The sequence below is a fragment of the Hypanus sabinus genome, chromosome 3 (genome assembly GCF_030144855.1).
Source record: "Hypanus sabinus isolate sHypSab1 chromosome 3, sHypSab1.hap1, whole genome shotgun sequence".
NCBI classification, from domain to species: Eukaryota; Metazoa; Chordata; class Chondrichthyes; order Myliobatiformes; family Dasyatidae; genus Hypanus; species Hypanus sabinus.
This window is the reverse complement of record NC_082708.1, coordinates 17,644,968-17,667,702: the sequence shown is the minus strand read 5'-3', so window position 1 is coordinate 17,667,702 and position 22,735 is coordinate 17,644,968. Positions and strand designations below refer to the sequence as shown.

The 22,735-nt window shown below is 41.9% G+C and overlaps 1 protein-coding gene across 6 annotated transcripts in view; it reads right to left on the bottom strand.

The window, feature by feature from the left end:
• The window catches only part of p2ry8 (P2Y receptor family member 8), a 50,132-nt gene that overhangs the window by 5,410 nt on the left and 21,987 nt on the right, over positions 1 to 22,735 (bottom strand). For 3 of the 6 annotated variants that reach the window (XM_059963783.1, XM_059963786.1, XM_059963784.1), the window contains exon 3: positions 6,313 to 6,443. The exons of 1 other annotated variant lie outside the window; for it this stretch is intronic. The gene's annotated coding sequence lies outside the window, so the exon portion shown is untranslated. Of the gene's footprint in view, positions 1 to 6,312; positions 6,444 to 8,449; positions 8,619 to 10,144; positions 10,260 to 22,735 lie in introns of those variants that run through there. 2 more of the 6 variants (XM_059963785.1, XM_059963787.1) reach the window with 2 other exon arrangements.

Below are 22,735 nucleotides of genomic sequence, written 5' to 3'. Positions count from 1 at the left end.
TGTGAGAACTGTGTCCTCATTTCTCTACAGTTTTGTTTTTTGCAGAGCAGTTGCCAGTTGCCATAACAAGCCATAATATATCCAGACAAGATGCAACTTATGGTGAATCGACAACATTTGATAAGGGTTGAGGGGGACATGCCGAATTTCTTTAGCCTCCTTTGGATGTAGAGGCGTTGGTGAGCTTTCTGGGTTCTGACATCTTTTAAATCATAAAACTGTAAGATTATAATGCACAAGAGCAGAATTACGTCATTCTGCCCATCAGTACAAAAGCTATTAGGTGAGGATTTAGGCAGCCGAGTTTTCGAACACAGAACTGAGTGCAGGACAGAACAGGAACAGGCCTGCTGGCCCATAGTGTGTCAAACTAATGAATGCAGTACTCCAAATACAGCCAGAGTGGATTTTTATAAAACTGTAACATAATATCCTGGCTCTTGAACTCAACGCCTTGACTAAAGAAAGCACACATGCCATCTGCCTTCTATACCACCCTATCAACTGGTGCAGCCACTTTCTAGGAGGTATGGACCTGGACCCCGAGATCTCTTTGCATAACAGCATGGCCTTGCCATTAATAATGTACATAGAATAATACAGCAATACAGCCTTGCCACGGTGTTGTGCCAAACTTTTAATCTACTCTAACCTATCTCTCCTACTTGGCCCTCCATTTTTCTGTCATCCATGTGCCTATTTAAGAGCTTCGTACCAATTTTCCTAATAGATCTCCCTCTACCAACACAGAGGCAGGGCATTCACCTCTCTGTAAAAAGCTTAACTCCGACATCCACCCAATCCTTTCCTCCAATCACCCTCATATTAATCATTTAGCCCTGGGGAAAAAGTGTTTGCTATCTTCTCAAACAATGCCTCATATTATCTTGTATTCTTCAATGAAGTCACCTCTCAGAGAGAAAAAACCTAGCTTGCTCAACCTATCCTCTTACGACATACTCTCCAATCCAAGCAGCATCCTGGTAAATCTCCTCTGCAGCTTCTAAAGCTTCCACAATCCTCCTATAATGAGGCAACCAGAACTGAACTCAACTCTGCACTGCACCTGAACCACAAATCTGCAGATGCTGGAAATCCAAGCCACGCACTCAAAATGCTGGAGAAACTCAGCAGGCCAGGCAGCATCTGTGGAAAAAAGTACAAGTCGACGCTTCAGGCCAGTCCTGCCGAAGGGTCTGGGCCCATAGTTTCTACTGTACTTTTCTCCACAGATGCTGCCTGGCCTGCGAGTTCCTCCAGCATTTTATGCGTGTTGCTCTGTACTGGACGTTTACATTTGATCATCCAAAGTTATGAGTAAGTTCAGTTTTACAAATGTTGGGTGCCTCAACATGAAAAGAACTGATTGTGGAGAAAAGCCATCTTCTACACATGGAACGTTGTTTGCTTTCGAGAGAGATCATAAGCAGGTTACTGTCTGTCCAGCCTGGCCCAGGTCATTAATGCGAGCATTAAGGGTGAGTTTTAGTTGATGCTATCTGTTAGGTCTGTCACTTGTGAAATGAAAATTGCCCCTGTTCTCAAATGTAATACATTTCCTGCACATTGAGATCTGCTTCAGATTCTTATCAATTGTAAACTTTTCTTTTTATCATTAACCACAAGTTTCTTCAACTGTGCAAATTTCAATGTCATCAATCCTAATGGCAGCTCTCTGGCAAGCTAAAATAATATCAAGGAAAGGAAAAACTTGCATTTACATATCACCTGCTACACCACATCATTTTACAGCAGCAAACTGGTTTGAAGTGAGGACAAAGCATATGTTGGCATTTTTTCGGATACATAGCTCATTAGTCTGTGCCAAATTACTATTCTGCCTAGTCTTATCGAGCTGTACTCTCCATACCCCTTCCATCCATACACCTAACCAAACTTCTCTTAAATCTTGAAATTGAATCCACATCCATCATTCCCACTGCCAGCTTATTAAACACTCACACCACTCCCTGAGTGAAGGTTTCCCCTCAATCTCCCAATGATAATTTGCTCATACATTTCTCTAATTTCTACATGAAGTGATAAATTTCAGTTTTGTGCACTTCTTGTTCACAAGGAAAGGGGATGTGAGGATCACTAGCAAACTCAAGTGCAGGAATCACAGAGACTTCAGCGATTCAAACAAACAAAAGAACCCAGAAATTACCTAGTAAAACTAGCAAGAGCTCAGGAAAACTGTACAAAAACTTGATGAACTGAAATCACTGACGATATACGGAAGAACTCGGTCTGAATTTCACCCGACAAGGAACCACAAACACCCTGGAGCACAGAGGAAACCTTGACATTAACATTACCATGCTAATTAAATCATCCCAAATTGAACACAGGTGATAAAAAACATAGGTTAGCAATCTCCCTGATCCCAAAACGTGGTGAAAAAACCAGAGCTAGTGCAAAGACAATTAGACATAAACAGCAGACAATCCAAGGAAAATTACATTAACGAAATGACACTAAGGAAAGGGAAAATAGAGTCTGCATACTAACTGAGAAAAACTCTTTAAAAATGACCCCTGGTTGTGACAGGGGAGGTGAATTCAAAGTTTATTGTCTTGTTTGAATTTCAGACACGAGTGTCAAATTCCCAGGGTGAGAATGGCTAAAATGATTCGAATGTAATTGGAGGAAAATAGGGAGGTTGCCAGAGATATATTATTTTAATTTTTATTTTTTTTTATATACAGAATGGTGGGTGCGTGGAATGCCCTGTCAAGGTTGGTGGTAGAGGCAGATACATTAAAGACATATAAGAAACTCTTAGACAGGCACATAGATGATAGGATAATGGAGGGCCATGTAAGAGGGAAGTTTAGATTGATGTTGGAGTAGGATAAGAGGTTGGCACAAAATCATGAGCAGAAAGGACCTGTATAGTTCTGTTATGTTCTACGTTCTATGTTAAATCTGATGCTGACATTTCAGTCCGGTGTTGAGAGAATGCTGCATCATTAGCACCCCCAATAATGTAGCACTCCCTCATCACTGCGCTGAAGTGTGATCGTAACTTTGGAGATGGGCTGTCCAAGGGTTGACCTTCTCACCAGAGGCTAGTGAGCTGGAAACTGAGCCCAGTGCTCAGCTATAATTTGGTTGTGGAGAGTTAGTAACAAAAATAAAATAACATGCTTTTTTTTCTTATTCTTTCATTTTTCCTCACCATATCAGTCTGGTTTCTAGCAGTAACAAAACAAAACTTCATGAGACCATTAAACCCCAAATCATTTGTTTGTTATGTGCCCTATGATGTGGGTGATCATGGCAAATTTTTTTTCTACAGAAGTGGTTTGCCATTGCCTTCTTCTGTCAGCATCTTTACAAGACGAGTGACCCCAACCTTTTCCCCTACTCTTCAGGAGTCGTCCAGTTGGCGTCTGTGGTCACATAACCAGGATGTGATCTGCACCAGTTGCTCAGATAACCATCCCCCACCTGCTCCCATGGCTTCACGTGACCCTCATCTGTGGGGTGGAGGGGGTGGTTGTGGAGGCTAAGCAGGTACTACACCTCGCTCAAGGATGACTTGCAGGCTAGAGAGGAAAGGAGCACCACCTTTGGTAAAGATGTATCTCCAAATTCGGCTCTATTCATCAGCCTTGATTTTGCATTGTTTGATAGTCTCACTTAGCCAAAAAAAAAAAGAAATTAGTCAGTTCCAGTGTTCATATTTTTAGATTGTCTAACCACGACATACTGTATTTGGGGTGAGGGAAGTATATTTTCACAGACCTGTGTGAAGATGGGTTATAGGGTCAATTTGTCCACGCAGATGCAGACGTCTTGAGCCAGTCCCATTGCCTGCATTTGGCCTATCTCTCTCTTCTAAACCTTTCCGATTCATGTATTTGCCCACACATCTAATAAATGTTGTAAATGTAACATTGGAGATCACCACTCGGGCCACGCTCTTTCCTGCTGTTGCCGTTAGGTAGAAGGTACAAGAGCCTCAGGACTTGCACCACCAGGTTCAAGAACAGTAACTACCCACAACCATCAGGCTCTTGAACAAAAGGGGATAACTACACTCACTTGCCTAACCATTGAGGTGTTCCTGCGACCAATGACCTCACTTTATCTTGTTATTTTATGCTCTTGTTATTTGTTCATATTTGCCTTTGCACAGTTCGTTGTCTTCTGCACTCCGGTCATCAATTATCACATTACAGCTACTATTCCACAGAATTGCTGAGTATGCCCACAGGAAAATGAATCTCAGGGTTGTATGTGGTGACATTAATGTACTTTGATAATAAAATTGATTTTGAACTTTGCCTCCTCCACTTCTGGCAGCTTGTTCATCATACCCACGGCCAACTGTTTGAAAAACTACTCACTCAGACCCATGTTAAACTTTTCATCTCTAACCTAAAATCTGTTTTAGTTTTGAACTCTGCTAGATTAACTAATCAAGAATCTATCAACCTCTGCCTGAAACATACCCGATAACTTGACCTCCACAGCCACATGTGGCATTGACTTCCACAGATTCACTACTAGCTGGATAAAGAAATTCCTCCTCATCTTCATTCTAAATGGACATCTATCTATTCTGAGGCTGGGTGCTCTGGTCTTAGACACCCCCACCATAGGAAGCATCCTCTCCACATACACTCTATCAATGCCTTTCAATATTTGATAGTTTCAATCAAATCCCACTTCATTCTTTTGAATTCCAGTGAATACAGGCCCAGAGCCATCAAACATTTTTCATGTGACAACCTATTCAATCCTGGAATAATTTCTGTGAATCTGCCTTGAATCCTCTCAATGTCATCAAATCCTTCTTAAAGAAGGAGCCCAAAACTGTTCTCAATACTCCGTGAGGTCTCACCAGTGCCTTAAAAAGTTTCAACATTACATGCTTGCTTCTACATTCTAGCTCTCTCAAAATGAATGTTAACATTGTATTTGGCTTCTTTGCTGCTGACTCACCCTGCAAATGATTCTTTAAGAAATTCTGCACAAGGACTCCCAAGTCCCTTTGCATCTCAGATTTAAAATTTTTTAAATTTAGAGAATAATCTACGCTTTTATTCCTTGTACCAAAGTGCATGACCATACACTTGCCCCCATTTTTCAGCGGTCCAATTTTGCCTCACTTTTACACTTTACATAAGTGTAACTTCTTTTCTATCTTTTCCTCCTTTATGACTTCTTAGTTGCCTCTGTTAGTTTTTTACAGCTCCTTAATCCTCTATTTTCCCCAATAAATTTTAAAATGCGTCCTCTCTTTGGCTTTTATGTTGGCTTTGTCTTCTCTTGGTCAGCAACGGTTGTGCCATTCTGCCTTTAGAATACTCCTTCTTTGGGATGTATCTATTGCTCCCAGAAACTCCAGCTGTCATCGCTGCTAGTGTTACCTTGCAGTCAAAGGTGTCAAGCTGTCTCACATTCCTCTGTATTTCACTTTATTCCACTGCAATACGGATACATCTGATTTTAGCTTCTCCTTCTCAAATTTCAGGGTGCATTCTATCATATTATGATCACTGGCCCTTAAGGGTTTCGCTAATCAATTCCAATTCATTGCACAACACTCAACCACGAACTGCTCTAAAAAGCCATCTTACAGGCATTCTAGAAATTCCTTGTCTTGGGATCCTGTATGAACATGACTTGCCCAACCTACCCGCAAATTAAAATCCCCCATGACTATTGCAACATTGTCCTTTTAACATGCATTTTATATCTCCCATTGTAATGTGCAGACTACATCTTTGCTACTGTTTGGTGGTCTGTAAATACCTCCCATCAGGGTTCTTTTACCCTTGCTTATTTAGCTCTGTCCATGATTCTACACCTTCAGATCCTATGTCACCCTTTTCTAATGATTTGATTTCTTTATTTTTTAAAACAACAGAGCCACTGCACCCTCTCTGCCTCCTTCCTGTCCTTTCGATATAATATGTATCCTTGGGTGTTAAGCTCCCTGCTATAAACTTCTTTCTGTATTCTGTATATCTACAAGTTGACGTAAAGTATATCTATGACATACAGTTAAATATACAGCAGTATAATGCGACTAATGTGAAATGAGTGGTAGCAGTATGTTCAGGAGAGGGAAAAAGCTGTTATCCAGCCTAACAGTCTTTGTTCTCTGGTACTTTCTGCTTGATGGCAGGTCATAGAGATTGTGAGATGGAAGGGAGGGGCCCTTAACAATGCTGTGAGCTCCCCTCCTGCTCTGCCTAATGGACTGACTCCACCACCCCATCTGAACCCCTTTCCCTAAGCTATCCCCCAACTGCACAAGCACATTCCCCTCCAAGGATAAATAAATATTATATATACCTTGTGATTTTCTTTCAAAAAGGTCCGTGGTAATTCAAACCTCCTGCAATTTCCAGGGGACAAGCAACACTGTTGCTTAAGCTGCTTTCATCTGTCTGACACTCTTCACTCTAACTGTCATTGCAACGATCCTGCAAGATAGAGGTATCACTTTTAGTCATATAGGTATTTAACTGCAAGTTAATTATTATAGTGTCATTTTATTTTTAGTCTTAGATTCAGAAGATTCTGCATGTTGCAGCGTCAGGTTTACCAGAGCAGTGTGGTGGTATTGGAACTGTCACTTTTTAAATGACTCAGCTTGGACAGATGTAAATGAAGGGACCGAATTTCCCCAGTGTTACAAAAAAAGTAATAAACGCTGGGATTACTCAACTGGTCATTGTTCAAAGTTCAAAGTATATCAAACTTCATATATGTCACCATGCACAACCCTGAGATTTATTTTCTTGCGGGCATCCACAGTAAACCTAATAAACACAGTAGAATCACTCAAAGACTGCACTCAACGAGACAAACAACCAATGTGCAAATGGAAAAGAAAAACAAATAATTAATAAATGAGTGATAAAATATCAAGAACATGAGATGAAGAGTCCTTGAAAATGAGTCCAGTTCAGTGATGGGGCGAGTGAAGTTGAGTGAAGTTACCCCATCTGGTTCAAAAGCCTGATGGTTGAGGGGTAATAACTCTTCCTGAACTTGGTAAGTGTGAGTCCTGAAGCTCCTGTACCTTCTTCTTGTTTGCAGCAGTGAGAAGCAAGCATGAACTGGATTGTGGGAGTTGCTGATGAATGATATGAATCAAACTGAAATGACTGAAACGTGATGATTCACTTTCTGGGAACTGTGGAAAACTTCCCATAGCTGATAAATTTACAATTTTTACAGAAATGCTAGCTCTCTTTTCTTGGCTCAAGCTATAGTTCCTAAGTCTTTCTATTTGCAAATGTGTTCGTCTGTAATAATTTAGTGTACCTACTTTGACAATATATGTACTTTGAACTTAAATATTATGGTCCTGTGATGCTGCTGCATGTTTTTCATTACTCTTGTGCATTTTTGTGCATTATATAACAATAAACTTGACTTCAAAATTTGACGTAAGTATCAGAAATTCTGCAGATGCTGGAAATCCAGAGTAACACACATAAAAATCTGGAGGATCTCAGCAAGTCAGACAGCATCTATGGAGAGGACTAAACAGTCAAGACCCTTCAATGGAACTGGAAAAGACAGACAGACAGACATACTTTATTGATCCCGAGGGAAATTGGGTTTCATTACAGCCGCACCAACCAAGAATAGTGAAGAAATATAGCAATATAAAACCATAAATAATTAAATAAAAATAAGTTAATCATGCCAAGTGGAAATAAGTCCAGGACCAGCCTATTGGCTTAGGGTGTCTGACACTCCGAGGGAGGAGTTGTAAAGTTTGATGGCCACAGGCAGGAATGACTTCCTATGACGCTCAGCGTTGCATCTCGGTGGAATGAGTCTCTGACTGAATGTACTCCTGTGCCTAACCAGTACATTATGGAGTGGATGGGAGTCATTGACCAAGATGGCATGCAACTTGGACACCATCCTCTTTTCAGACACCACCGTCAGAGAGTCCAGTTCCACCCCCGCAACATCACTGGCCTTACGAGTGAGTTTGTTGATTCTGTTGGTGTCTGCTACCCTCAACCTGCTGCCCTAGCACACAACAGCAAACGTGATAGCATGATAGAAGGGGAAAGAAAACACAATAAGAAAGTAGGGTGAAGAGAAGGAACACAATCTATCAGATGATAGATGAGGCCAGGTGAGAAGGGAGATGGGGGAGCGGACATGAAATAAGAAGCTGGAAACAGATGGGTGGAAAAGGTAATGGGCTGAAGAAGAAATCACCCTGTCCTGCACTGGTACAGAGCAGTAGCAGTATTTTATCATCTACAAAGACAATGAGACATACAGCACACAAACCGGCCCTTCAACCCATCTTTCCATGTTTGGATCTAAAATAGACCCATATTTGGCCCATATCTCACTAAGCCAGGGGTTAACCAACTTTTTATATGCCACGGACCCCTACAAATAACCGAGGTGTCCGTGGACCCCAGGTTGGGAACCACCGTTCTAAACTATGTACCTGTCCAAATGTCTTTGAAAATGTTGCGCCTGCATCAACCACATCCCTCCATGTACTGACCACCCTCTATCCTGTGTTTGCAGGACAGTCCATGGGTGTGGTTGGGTGGGGCGGGGGGATTGTTCTGCTGCTGCACACACAAAATGCTGGAGGAGCTCAGCAGGTCAGGCTGTGGAGAGAAATAAACAGTCAATATCCTGGGCTGACACCCTTCATTATTTCATCTTCTTCCCCCCGCCCATCCTCTCCTGTCCTGGTGAAGGGTCTTGGCCCAAAATATCGATCGTTTATTCCTCTCCAGTGATGCTGCCCAAGCTGCTGGGTCCCTCCGGCATCTTGAGTGTGTTACACTGGATTTCCAGCAGAGGCAGAATCTCTTCAGTTTTTGGTTTAGCTGGTACTTGTTGTGTTCTGCGTTTCTCCACTGAGCATTGTTATCATGCTATGTTGGCACCGGAATGTGAGGCTGCTTTCAGCACAACCCTGGGATTTGGTGGTTGTTAACACAAACAACTTATTTCACTGTATCCTTCAAAGAAAGCACAATAAGCAAACAAATCTGAATCCTCTTGGTAAAACCATTTTCCCTTGGATTTCTATTAAAACCCTCCCCTCTCACCTGAAACCTATGCCCCCATTTGTTGTACCCCTTTACTCTATCTAAGCCCCTCATTATTTTATACACCACTGAAAAATCTCGTCTCACTTTGCCACATTTCAATGGATAAAATACCATGCCTACTCGATCGCTCTCTACAATTCAGTTCCTTGAGCCCTGACACTATCCTCAATCTCCTCTGACCCATCTCAATCCACCGGCATCTTTCCTATAACAGAGAGGGCAAACCTGAACACAGAAGTTCACTGTACTTACTGACCTACATTGCTCTGATAATACTTCTTAAGCTTACGACTTCCGCTACCATCAAAGGTGGCAAAGGTGGAAAAATCACAACCTGCAGCTTCCTCTCCGCATTATACACAGTCTACTCTACCACTGATTCTATGACTCACAGACTCTCCTTCAGAAACTCGTTACAACTCGTGCTCTGGGTATTATTTTTATTTGGGCAGTTTTTCTTCTCTGGTATATTGGTTGTTTATCAGTCTTTGTTTATGTGCATTTGTTCCTCAAAATTCTATTGTATTTGTTTATTTTCCTGTAAACACTAGGAAAATGAATCTCAAGGTAATTAGTAGTAGGCAGGCATCAGTTAGTCTCAAGAGACCATGGATTTGCACCTTGGAAAGTAAATAAACCTCCTCTGGACCCCCTCCAACACCAACACATTCATTCTTAGATATATGGCCCAAAACTCTCACAATGCTCCAAATACTGTCTGACCACTACCTTGAAGTCTCATCTTTGCATCCATGTTTGGAACACCAAAACCTCAGCCACCCTGGGCAGGGTTGTATGGGAGACCGGCAGTTGCCCATGCTGCAAGTCTCCCCTCTCCATGCGACTGATGTTGTCCAAGGGAAGGGCCGATACAGCTTGGCACCAGTGTCGTTGCAGAGCAATGTGTTTAACCACACATAGTCTTGCTCAAGGACACAACACACTGCCTTAGCTGAGGCTCGAACTAGTGACCTTCAGATCATTAGACCAACACCTTAACCACTTGGCCATGCGCCAACACTCAAGGTAATACATGGTAACACACATGCACAGTACTTCGATAATAAATTTACCTTGAACCATGACTTGGAATTATATCACAAGTTCCTCAAGGCCACTGGATCTAATCCTTGGAACAGTGCTGTGGTGTAGTTTCAGCAGAACTGAAGTACTTCAAGAATGTGGCTGATCACCAGTTTCTTGGGTAGTGAGGCATAAAAATGGATGCACATTTTGTGACTAATATGCATGTTGAAATAAACAATAAAAAGAAGAAGTTTTTAATTGGGGGAAACGCAACATAGATTCACCAGAACACTAAGTGGACATCAAATACTTTGGTAAAAGGAGAGATTATACAACCCAATGTTGCAACACTGCAGCTTGGAAGGTGAATGGAGTGACTTATTGAGAGCTATCAGGTTATTTGGGGGGATATACTACAGGCTCATCAAATCCTCCCAACTGCTATATTCCAACCATGGACTCTTTCTAAACTTCTCGCTGCCTTAATAAAGCAGCCAACATAATCAAAAGACCATAAAACCCATAAGATCATGGCTAATTTATTTTCCCTTCTCAATCCTTTTCTTCCAGCTTCGCCCTGTAACATCCTCTTCATGTCTTTCAATATCTGGTCGGTGATAATGAGATTCCCCCCTCACTCTTCTAAACTCCAGCAAGTATAGGCCCAGAACTACCAAATGCTCCTTTCATTCCTGGGATAATTCACTTAAACCTCCTCTGGACCCCCCTCCGACACCAGCACGTTCTTCCTTAGATATATGGCCCAAAACTGTCACAATACTCCAAATGCGGTCTGACCACTACCTCGAAGTCTCATCTTTGCATCCTTGTTTGGAACACCAAAATCTTGGCCACCCTAGATATTCTCTCTTCTCCTGCCACCACCCCCCTCCCCCCCCCCACCACCCCACCGACAGGAAGAAAACACAAAAAAAGTTGTAAGCTGTTCCCGGCAGGGTCAAGGACAACTACTATTCTATTCTATTCTATTCTATTCTATTCTATTCTATTCTATTCTATTCACTGTTATAAGACTACTGAATAGTCCCCTAGCAAGATAGAAAAGACTTAATCTCACAATCTACCTCATTATGGCTTTACACCTTATTGTCTGTCAGCACTGCACCCTCTCTGTAGTACCTTATTCTGCATTCTGTTATTGCTTTCCCTTATGATCTCAGTGCTCAGTTATAAACAAATGTTCTCTACAGATGGCATGCAAAACAGTTTTCTCAGTGCACCCCAATACACGTAACATTAATGAACTAATTTATCAAATTATCACTGGGATCCAGTGACGTCCTCAGCCAAGATCAAGCTCGTAAGTACAACAAACTAAATAGAATGCTGTTTCCACCTATCAGGAACTTACTTAACCCTTTAGTCAACCTGTAGTTGATTTTCTAGAAACCAATTTGATCGAGGTGGATCTAGAATCATAGAAAGTTAGGTCTTGGAGTTAGACCAATCAGCACATCAAATCCATACTGATTAAAGAAAAGCTACTTAAGACACAAAATCTGGTCCATAATCTTCCATCGTGTACAGCAACACCCTTAGAACATTTTGACCATAATAACAGCCGCAAGTGATAAGCTCCAACATCCATCTATTCATGGGAATATGCTGTTTCCTTCTGTCACCTTTAATCCTTTTACTAATTCAATGACATCCCCTCCTGTAATTACTGCTCACTGCAATTATCCTGTCCTCAAAGTTCAAGTTCAATTCAAAGTTCAACGTCAATTTATTATCAAGCTGCATATGTATCACCATATATAACCGAGATTCAATTTCCTGCGGGCATTCACATTAAATATAAGAAACACAGTAAAATCAATGGGATGAATTAACAACCAACGTGGAAAAGACAATGAATTGTGCAAATAGAAAAAGAAAAACAATAATAAATAAATAAGCAATAAATAGCAAGAACATGCGATGAAGACCCCGTGAAGTGAGTCCATAGATTGTGAGAATAGTTCTGTGATGGGGTAAGTGAATTTGAGTCATGCTATCCCCCCGATTCAAGAGCCTGATGGTTGAGGGGTAATAACTATTCCTGAACTTGGTGGTGTGGATTTTAAGCCTCCTGCACCTTCTTCCTTATGGCAGCAGAAGGAAGCCAGCATGTCTTGGATGATGAGGGTACCTGACGATAAGCAATGCTTTCATGCAACAGCATTCCATGTAGGTGGGGAGGCTTTTACCTGAGACAGACAGGGCTGTTTCCATTACTTTTTAAATAGGATTTTCCAGTAAAGGGCATTGGTGTTTCCACAGCAGGTCATGATGCAACCAGTCAACGTACTGTCCACCACACATCTATAGAAGTTTATCAAAGTATTAGATTCTGCATGTCATCTTCACAAACCTCCAAGGTGTGCTTTCTTGGTAATGGCACTTACATGCTGGACCCAGGAGAGTTAATCTGAAATGATAACACCAAATCATTTAAAGTTGCTGACCCTGTCCACTGAGGATTGGCTTACAGACCTCGGGTTTCCTTCTGACATTGAGTGAGAAGTTGCTGCTGCGGCACCATTCAGCCGGATTTTCAACCTCCCTCCTGTCGTCACTATTGGTGATTTGGCCAACAGTGGTGCCGGCATCAAACTGTGCTGATAGAGATTGTGGAGGAGATGTCGCTAGTAATCTTTACTGAGGCCGACGTGAGAGCATACTTGAGGGGGGACGAATCCATTGAAATCATCTGGCCCAGACTGGAAAGCTTTCTGACTACTAAAGATTTGTACTGATCAGCTGGCTAGAGAACTCACTGATATCTTTAACCTCTCGCTTTGGCATTCTGAGTAAACTAACATGCTTCAAGCAGGCTTCAATTACACCAGTGCCTAAGAAAAACATGGTAACCTGCCTTAACGACTATTGACCAGTAACTCTGACATCCACTGTGGTGAGGAGCTTTGAGAGATTGATGATGGAACTTATCAACTCTTGCCTGAGAAGCAACTTGGCGATAGGTAAATTGCAGTTTGGATCATGGAGGAGAACTCTTTTGGTAAGTAGGACAATCAGCACTTACTCACTAGATCTTCCAGTTTGGGGGAATAAGAGGACAACAAGACTGCTGCATTCGAGCACGACAAAAACTTTCTTTCTTTTCAAATCTTTTTTTTATTATTATTATCCAAAATACAAGAGTACATTGAAGTAAGTAACACTTACAATGTCTCAAAAGAGAAAAAAACAGTATTAAGGATTGAAAAATGTGATGACACAAAAAAAAGGAACAAAAAAACCCTACTAAAGCAAGAAAAAAAAGTGGGAAAAATAAAAGACCCATTAGTTGTTCAACCCCTGAGCCATGCATCATACAAAAAGCTTCTAAAGATAAACATCAAACCACCTGCAAAAAAAATTATACCAAAATTTACAATTAGATCATGGAGAAAATCTATCAATGAACTCAAATGGTAATAACGAGCAAATGAACGACATCTTTTCTCAATATCAAACATAGGTTCGAAGGTTCGACTTCCAATTTTCTCCAAACTAAGACATAACATCACTTGAGAGAACCGTTGTGACAGCATGGGAGCCGACGTATCCTTCCACTTCAACAGAATGGCCCTCCTAGCTATCAATGTAACAAATGCAATAACATGTTGGTCAGACAAAGAAATACCACAACTATTTTGAGGTATTATTCCAAAAAGCACAGTTAATTTGTTAGGTTGTAAATTAATTTTAAGTGCTTTAGAAATTGTAGAAAAAACTGACTTCCAAAACTGTTCCAGTGTAGAACAAGACCAAAACATGTGTGCCAGTGTAGCTGTCTCAGTTTTACATCTATCACAATAACTATCAACATTAGGAAAGACTTTAGACAATCTCTCCTTCATCAAAGAATAATGATGTACAATTTTAAATTGAATCAATGGACGGCTGGTACAAATCGAGGAGGAGTTAACCAACTTCAAGATCTGCATCCAGTCCTCCGTTATAAAAGTCAAATTAAGTTTCTTTTCCCAATCTTTTAATCTTAAAGAAAGGGCACTTATCCCATTGTAATAATAAATTATAGATTCTTCCAATGGAATCCTTCATCAAAGGGTTCATGATCATAATAGTTTCTAACAGGTTGGCCTTTAATATGCAAGGAAAATTACTTAGGTATTTTTGTAAGGATGTCCAACTTGAAGGTATTGTAAGAAGTGTGAATATGAAAGAGAGTATTTATCGACTCATTGTTCAAAAGACATCAGCCTATCTTCTGACAAAAACTTTATTGTGAAACACAGCCCCCAACATTTGCCTTCTCCAAATCAATAGTCTAGTCCAACCTGTATATTCGGAAGCACTCGGATCTTATGGAAGTATCCAGAGTGTCCCTAGTGAGCCAGATTTCTGTGAAACAAAGAATGCAGCATTTCTTCATTTCCCTCCGATGCAACAATCTTCCCCTTCAGTCAGCAATCTTGTTTTGTAGCAATGGTACATTTGCTTACAACATGCTGGGTAGAGGAAGTGATGCACCAACAATAACTCACTCTGAGACGTAAGGCGAGATATCGGCTTTTATTGACTGAAGAAGGAACCAGCAGTGAGTGACCATCATATTACATCCTGGAGACTGAGGCAGAGGATCAGACCTCGATCACCTTTATACAGGGGCCTGTGGGAGGAGCCACAGGAGCAGTCAGCAGGGGGTGTGTCCAGACAGGCACACGTAGTTCACCACAGGAAGTTTCATACCTCATTGTTTCGGCCTAGCAAGGTGCACTCCCCTAATCCCTCTCCTTTGGCCGTGCCGATGACCATTTAAAGTAGCCATCCCTGCATCCTTCAGAAGATTGTGAAATCGCTGATTCATTAAGACGGCTCAAAAGTACTGTTTGTTACCTAAAGGGAAATTACAGGGTGCAGCTTGCAATGAGAGTAGGTTTGAAGAAATATATGTATAAGTTTTTTAGGCTGCCTGCAACAATTTACTGTGTTTCACCAGTGCCATCTTGCATCTGTACAAATCTGTGGAAGTCTTTGGTGATACACCAAGTCACCTTGAATATTTTATATGATTGAGGACAGATCTGCAAGTTTACTATACACTGTCAGGATAAATCTATGGAGTCTCTAAAAAGCAGAGGTGGAGGGGTATGCCTCATGATCAACTCTTCTTTGTGCACAAGTATATCAGCGCTGTCCCAATTCTGCTCACCAGATCTGGAATATCTAGTGGTAAAGTGCCGTCCTTTTTACCTACTATGGGAGTTTTCTGAGGTCATTTTGGTAGCAGTTTGCATTCCACTTCAGGCCAATGTCAAGCAGGCTTTAAATGATCTGAGCAATGGGATCAACATGCACGAAACAGTGCACCCTAACACCTTCACCATCGTTTTGGGAGATTTTAACAAGGCCAGTCTGAAAAAACCACTAAGCAACTACCATCAACAGATCACTTGCAATACCAGAGGAAACACCACACTGGACCACTGTTACACCACCATCAAGAATGCCTATCGTGCTATTTCACACCCTCACTTCAGGAAGTCTGATCACCTGGCTGTACTTCTACTCCCTGAGTATAGGCAGAGACTGAAGACTGCAGCACCAGTAGAGAGGACCAAGAAGGTATGGACAAGGAAAGCACAGGAGAGCCTACAGGACTGCTTTGAATCGGTGGACTGGACTGTATTCAGGGATTCATCTCCAAACCTGGTTGAGTATGCTGCAGTTGTTACCAACTTCATTAAAACTTGTGTGGATGATTGTATGTCCACAAAAACTTACTGTACATTCCCAAACCAAAAGCCATAGATGAACCAAGGGGTTAGACGTCTGCTGAAGGCTAGTTTTGTTGCGTTCAAGTCTGGCGATCCAGGCTTGATTCAGAAATCCAGGTTATGATTTGTGGAGGGCTATTTCAAGGGTGAAGAGACAATTTTGTATGAGGTTGGAGGTGACATCAAATGCACGGCAACTCTGGCAGGGTCTGCAAGATATTCCTTCCTACAAAGTGAAACCCAATAGCATGAATGGCAGTGATGCTTCACTACCAGATGAACTTAACGCCTCCTATGCACACTTTGAAAGGGAGAACACAACTACAGCTGTGAAGATCCCTGCTGCACCTGATGACCCTGTGATCTCTGTCTCAGAGGCCGATGTTAGGCTGTCTTTAAAGAGAATGAACCTTTGCAAAGTGGAAGGTCCCAATGGAGTACTTGGTAAGGTTCTGAAAACCTGTGCCAATCAACTAGCGGGAGTATTCAAGGACATTTTCAACCTCTCACTGCTACGAGCAGAAGTTCCCACTTGCTTCAAAAAGGCAACAATTATACCAATGCCTAAGAATAATGTGGGCTGCGTTAATGACTATCGCCCAGTAGCACTCACATCGACAGTGATGAAATGTTTTGAGAGGTTGGTCATGACTAGACTGAACTCCTGTCTCAGCAAGGACATGGACCCATTGCAATTTGCCTATCGCCACAATAGGTCAACAGCAGATGCAATCTCAATGGCTCTCCACATGGCTTTAGACCACATGGACAACACAAACACCTGCATCAGGATGCTGTTCATCAACAAGAGGTCAGCACTTAATACCATCATTCCCACAATCCTATTCAGAAGCTGCAGACCCTGGGCCTCTGTACCTCCCTCTAAAATTAGATTCTCAACTTCCTATCCGGAAGGCCACAATCTGTGCAGATTGGTGATAACATATCTTCCTCGCTGACGATCAACACTGGTGCACCTCAAGGGTGTGTGCTTAGCCCACTGCTCTACTCTCTGTATACACATGACTGTGTGGCTGGGCATAGCCCAAATACCGTCTATAAATTTGCTGGTAGAATCTCAGGTGGTGAGGAGAGGGCGTACAGGAGTGAGATATGCCAACTAGTGGAACAGTGCTGCAGCAACAACCTGGCACTCAACATCAGTAAGACGGAAGAGCTGATTGTGGACTTCAGGAAGAGTAAGATGAAGGAACACATACCAATCCTCATAGAGCGATCAGAAGTGGAGAGAGTGAGCAGTTTCAAGTTCCTGGGTGCCAAGATCTCCAAAGATCTAACCTGGTCCTAACATATCGATGTAGTTATAAAGAAGGCAAGACAGCAGCTATACTTTATTAGGTGTTTGAAAAGATTTGGTATGTCAACAAATACACATGGAAACTTCTATATTTGTACCGTGGAGAGCATTCAGACAGGCTGTATCACTGTCTGGTATGCACAGGACCGAAAGAAGCTGCAGAAGGTTCTAGTCAGCTCCATCTTGGGCACTAGCCTATAAAGTACCCAGGACATCTTTAGGAAGCGGTGTTTCAGAAAGGCAGCATCCACTATTAAAGAACTCCAGCACCCTTTTCTCATTGTTAGGAGTTACTGAAGCTTGAAGACACACACTCAGTGATTCAGGAACAGCTTCTTCCCCTCTGCCATCCGATTCCTAAATGGACACTGAGTCTTTGGACACTACCTCACTTTTTTTTAAAATATACAGTATTTCTGTTTTTGCACATTTTAAAAATCTATTCAATAAATGTAATTGATTTACTTGTTTATTTATTATTATTATTTTATTTATTATTTTTTCTTCTTCTCGATTATGTATTGCATTGAACTGCTGCCGCTAAGTTAACAAATTTCATGTCGCATGCCAGTGATAATAAACCCAATTCTGATTCCTTAACCAGACATCACCTCCTTGCTGACAATCAACACAAGGATCCTTGCTTAGTCCATTGATCTACCCTCTCTGCACCTATGACCGTGCAGCCAGGCACAGCTGAAATACCATCCTCTAATTTGCAAATGAAACCACTATTGTTGGAAGAATTTCAGATGGTGATGAGGTGGTGTACAGGACCGAGATAAATCAACTGGGTGAGTGATGTTGAAACAAACAACCTTGTAGTCAATATCAGCAAGACCAAAGAATTGATTATGGACTTCAGGAAGGGAAAGTCAAGGAAACAGTCTTCATCGAGGGATCGGCAGTGGATAGGGTGGGCGTTTTCAAGTTTCTACTTGTCAACATCACTGAGGATCTATTCTGAGCCTAACATATCGATGTAATTACAAAGAAGCAAAACAATTATCTATATTTCATCCTGACGAAGGATCTCGGCCCGAAACATTGACAGTGCTTCTCCTTATAGATGCTGCCTGGCCTGCTGTGTTCCACCAGCATTTTGTGTGTATTGTTGTTTGAATTTACAGCATCTGCAGATTTCCTCGTGTTTGATCTATATTTCATTATGAGTTTGAGAGGACTTGGTGTGTTACCAAAGACTTGCAAATTTCTATAGATGTACCATGGAGAACACTCTAATTCACTACATCACCATCTGAAATGGAGGGGTCACTACATAGGATTGGAAAAAAGATGCAAGATGTTGCAAACTCAGTCAGCTCAATCGTAGGCACTAGCTTCCCCGGCATAGAGGACATCTTCAACAGGCGATGCCTTAAAAAGGCGGCATTTGTCATTAAAGATCCTTCTTTTCATTGCTACCATCAAATCGGAGGTACAGGAGACTGAAGACACACACTCAACACTTTAGGAGTAGCTTCTACCCACCACTGTTAGATTACTGAATGAACGATGGGCCCAGGTACATTACCTTGTCTTTTTACTTTTTTTGCTCTCTTTATTTAAATAAATTGCCACATAATCACAAATTTTACAACATATGCCATTGATATTAAACCTGACTCTGATTCTGAAAGGACTTATATGTAGTGAAGATACGAGAGCATTCTGCGGATGCCGGAAATCTTGAGCAACATAAACAAAACGCTGGAGGATCTCAGCAGGTCAAGCAGCATCTATGGAGTGGAATAAATAGTCAAAGATTTGGACTGAGACCAATGGAGGAAACACCACTAAAATTCACCAAACCGGCTCCAGGGAGACAAAGTTTACCTTGTACTCTTTAATGTTTAGAAAAATAGAAAGAGATCACAATGAAACTTGCAAATTTTTCACGGGGATTTTCAGGGCAGATGAAGGGAAGCCCTTTCCTTCTGACAAAGGAGTCCAAAAAAAACAAACAAGGAGGCAAGATCCCAAAAAAGTTTAAATCTTTTCTTCGACAGGAATTCAGTGAGACCCTGTCTGACCGCTCCCCCTTTGTGCTTCACCAATCACCTCCTCCCACTTTCTTATTCTAGCTTTCTCCCCTTTCCAGTCCTGGTGAGGGTCTTAGCCTGAAACATCAACTACTCACCTTCCTCCATAGGTGCTGCCTGACCTCCTGAGTTCCTCCAGCATGTTGAGTGTGTTGCGCTGGATTTCCAGCATCTGCAGATTCTCTTGTATTCATGATCTACTGCTCCACTGCAAAATCTCTTTAAGGTATTGGATTGGAGAACGTGCCTTATGAGAATAGGTTGAGTGAACTTGGCCTTCTCTCCAAGTGACAAAGGATGAGAAGTGACCTGATAGCGGTGTATAAGATGACAAGAGGCATTGATTGTGTGGATAGCCAGAGGCTTTTTTCCAGGGCTGAAATAGCTAACACAAGGGGGCATAATTTTAAGGTGCTTGGTAGTAGGTACAATTCCACACAGAGAGTGGTGGGTGTGTGGAATGCACTGCCAGCGAAAGCAGTAGAGGCGGATACAATAGGGTCTTTTAAGAGACTCTTAGATAGGGACATGGAGCTTAGAAAAATAGAGGGTTATGCAGCAGGGAAATTCTAGGTAGGTTATGTGGCCGGCACAACATTTTGGCCGAAAAGCCTGTAACGTGCTGTAGATTTCTATGTTATGACCACCTTGAAGTATAAATCTTCCCTTCGACAGGAGTTCAGTAAAACTCTCTCTCAGTACTCCCCCTTTGTGTTTCACTTAACACCTTCTCCCCACCACCACTCTTCCAATCCTGATGAAGGGTGTCAGCCTGGACTGTTGACTGTTTCCCCCCGCCCCCCCCCCCTTCCACAGACGCTGCTTGACCTGCTGAGTTCCTCAGGCATTTTGCATTGGTTGCTCCTGCTTCTATTTCTTATGTTCTCATGCTTTCCATACTAGCTGTTGAGATCTCGCTCATCAAAAAAAAAACACTCCACTTAGAATGTCGTGGACGAGTACAAGGTAGATCAACATCAGGTTTACTGAAGGTCAACTAGAAACTCTTTCAAAGGTACTAAGCTTCAGTTTTTGTCCCAGACACAATCTTTTACATTAATCAGGTGTAGATTTCAGAACTGACTCTTTTCTCTGTGCACATTTCCCCAACTAAATTCTGCGTCATTTAGATTGGAATTCCCCTTTGACATTACCAAGGGGGGAAATTTTATATTGTTTTAACTTTAAGCTACTTGCATTTTTAAAAAATACTTTACATCACACAAGGTTGACTATCTTTCTAATGAGGCCAAGCACTTGCATATTTGTAGTACAGTTATTTCTCATGCTCTGTAAAACCTACTCATGTTTAAATCCTGACTAGCAACTTGAGTGAACACTTCCACACCCTGACCACGGACAGAAACCACGCACCATGTTCAAAAGCTCTTGCTTCATTTATTCACAAGCTCCACGTGCTCCTTGTTTTAACAAATCTTTGACTATGATGAGATTTATTTATAATGCCCTACATACTTTTGCCAAGCAACATCTGGCAATAGGATTTGATAAGCGATCTGGAGATGTGAATTCAAATCCCACTGTAAGTTTAAATTACGTCCAAAGAAAAAAGGGCACTGATAACCCTGAACAAACTTAAAATGAGAGCTGCACAGGAAAGGAACTTGACTGACCTAGTGAGGTGTGGTTTTGACTAGAAATAACTTCAGATTCATTGCAGTGCGTCCTAACCCCTCAGCAGGATGCCCAGTAAACTCCACAATCGCACTGAGACATTTAACATGGGTCACGGCATCAGCTCACTGTTCTCAAGTTCGCACGCCGAGATGAATGTGACCGGAAACTAGATCGCCAGGAAGAGATCCATGTGGCCTCAGGAAGAACATGCAAACTTCATACAGACAGACAAAGGTGCGGATTGAAGCTGAGTCTCTGATGAGGGGAGGCAGTGGCTTTATTATCTGCACCCTGTCCCACCACGCTAACAGCAGCTGATGAATAAATTAGGAAGAAAAAACAGGGTACTTCCATTAGAATTTTGAAAAGTTTTTGGCCATACAATTGGGGAAGCATTGTTTGTAGTGCATAAATCGTGGTTGAAACCCTCTGAATGGATTCGCTGTAGGAAAGTTCAATGACCTGACATAAACAGCCAGAAGAAACTCCTTCTTCCAAGCTTTCCCTGTTATCAGTGTAACTCTAAAATAATTCACTGCAACAACACCACAAATAATCAGGCCCCACTTCAAATTGTTTTCACTCAAATATCCCAGCTCCTCGAAGAGATCTGGTATGTCGCCAAAGACTCTAGCAAATTCCTACAGATGTACGTTCTGACTGGTTGCATTACCTCCTGGTGTGGAAGCTCCAACGCACAGGAATGAGAGAGGCTGCGGACTCAGCTAGCTCCATCACAGGCACAAGCCTTCCCACCATCGAGCACGTCTTCGAATGGTGCTACTTCAAGAAGGCAGCTTCCATCATTGAGGACTAACCTATCTGGGACATGAGCAAGCCCTCATTGGCGGATTAGAAGTGGAGAGGGTCAGTCACTTTCAATTCAGAAGTTCAAAGGTTCATTTTGTTGTCAAAGTATGCATGTACAACACAGCGCTGATATCACTGGGTGTTACTGCCGCAGAGGACCTGTCCTGAGCCCATCATATAAATGGAATTGCAAAGAAAGCACCATGGCACCTATTTTACCTTAGGAGCCTGCAGAGATCTGGCATAACATCAAAAACTTTGACAATCTGTGGTGGAAAGTGTGCTGACTGGATGCATTACACCCTGATGTGGGCCTTTGAGTGGAAAATTCTGCAAAAGGGAGTGTATTCGGCCCAGTACATCACAGGTAAAACCCTCCCAACCATTGAGCACATCTACATGAAACACTGTTGTAGGGAAGCAGCGTCCATCAGAGATCCTCACCACCCAGGCCACACTCTTTACTTGCTATTGCCATCAGGTAGAAGGTACAAGTGCCTCAGGACTCGGACCAAAAACAGTCACTACCTCTCGACCACCAGGCGCTTGGACAAAGGAGGACAACTACACTCATCTTTTGAGATGTTCCCAAAACAAATGATTTCGCTTTAAGGATTCTTTACCTTCTTATTTCATGCTCCCGTTATTTACATTTGCATTTGCACAGTTTGCCATCTTCTATCCCCTACTTGTTCTTTCCTTGATCCTGTTTACACTTACTGCTCTGTAGATTTTCTGAGTATGCCGAAAGGAAAAAGAATTTCAGGGTTGTATGTGGTGACATATCTACTCTGATAATAAAAATTACTTAGAACTTTGACGTCCTCTTCTTGTTACAGGAGGTACAGGAACCTAATGACCCACATTCAATGCTTCTGGGACAGCTTCTTCCCCACTTCCATCTAATTTATGAACAGTCCATCCATGAACACCATCTCATCACTCCCTCATGCTCCATTTATGGATCAGTTGAACTTGATCAATCTATCTATTTATTCATTGTAACATTAATGTGTACATCTTGCACTGTACTGCTGCCACAAAACAACAAATTTTATGGCTTACTATATGTCAGTCATAATA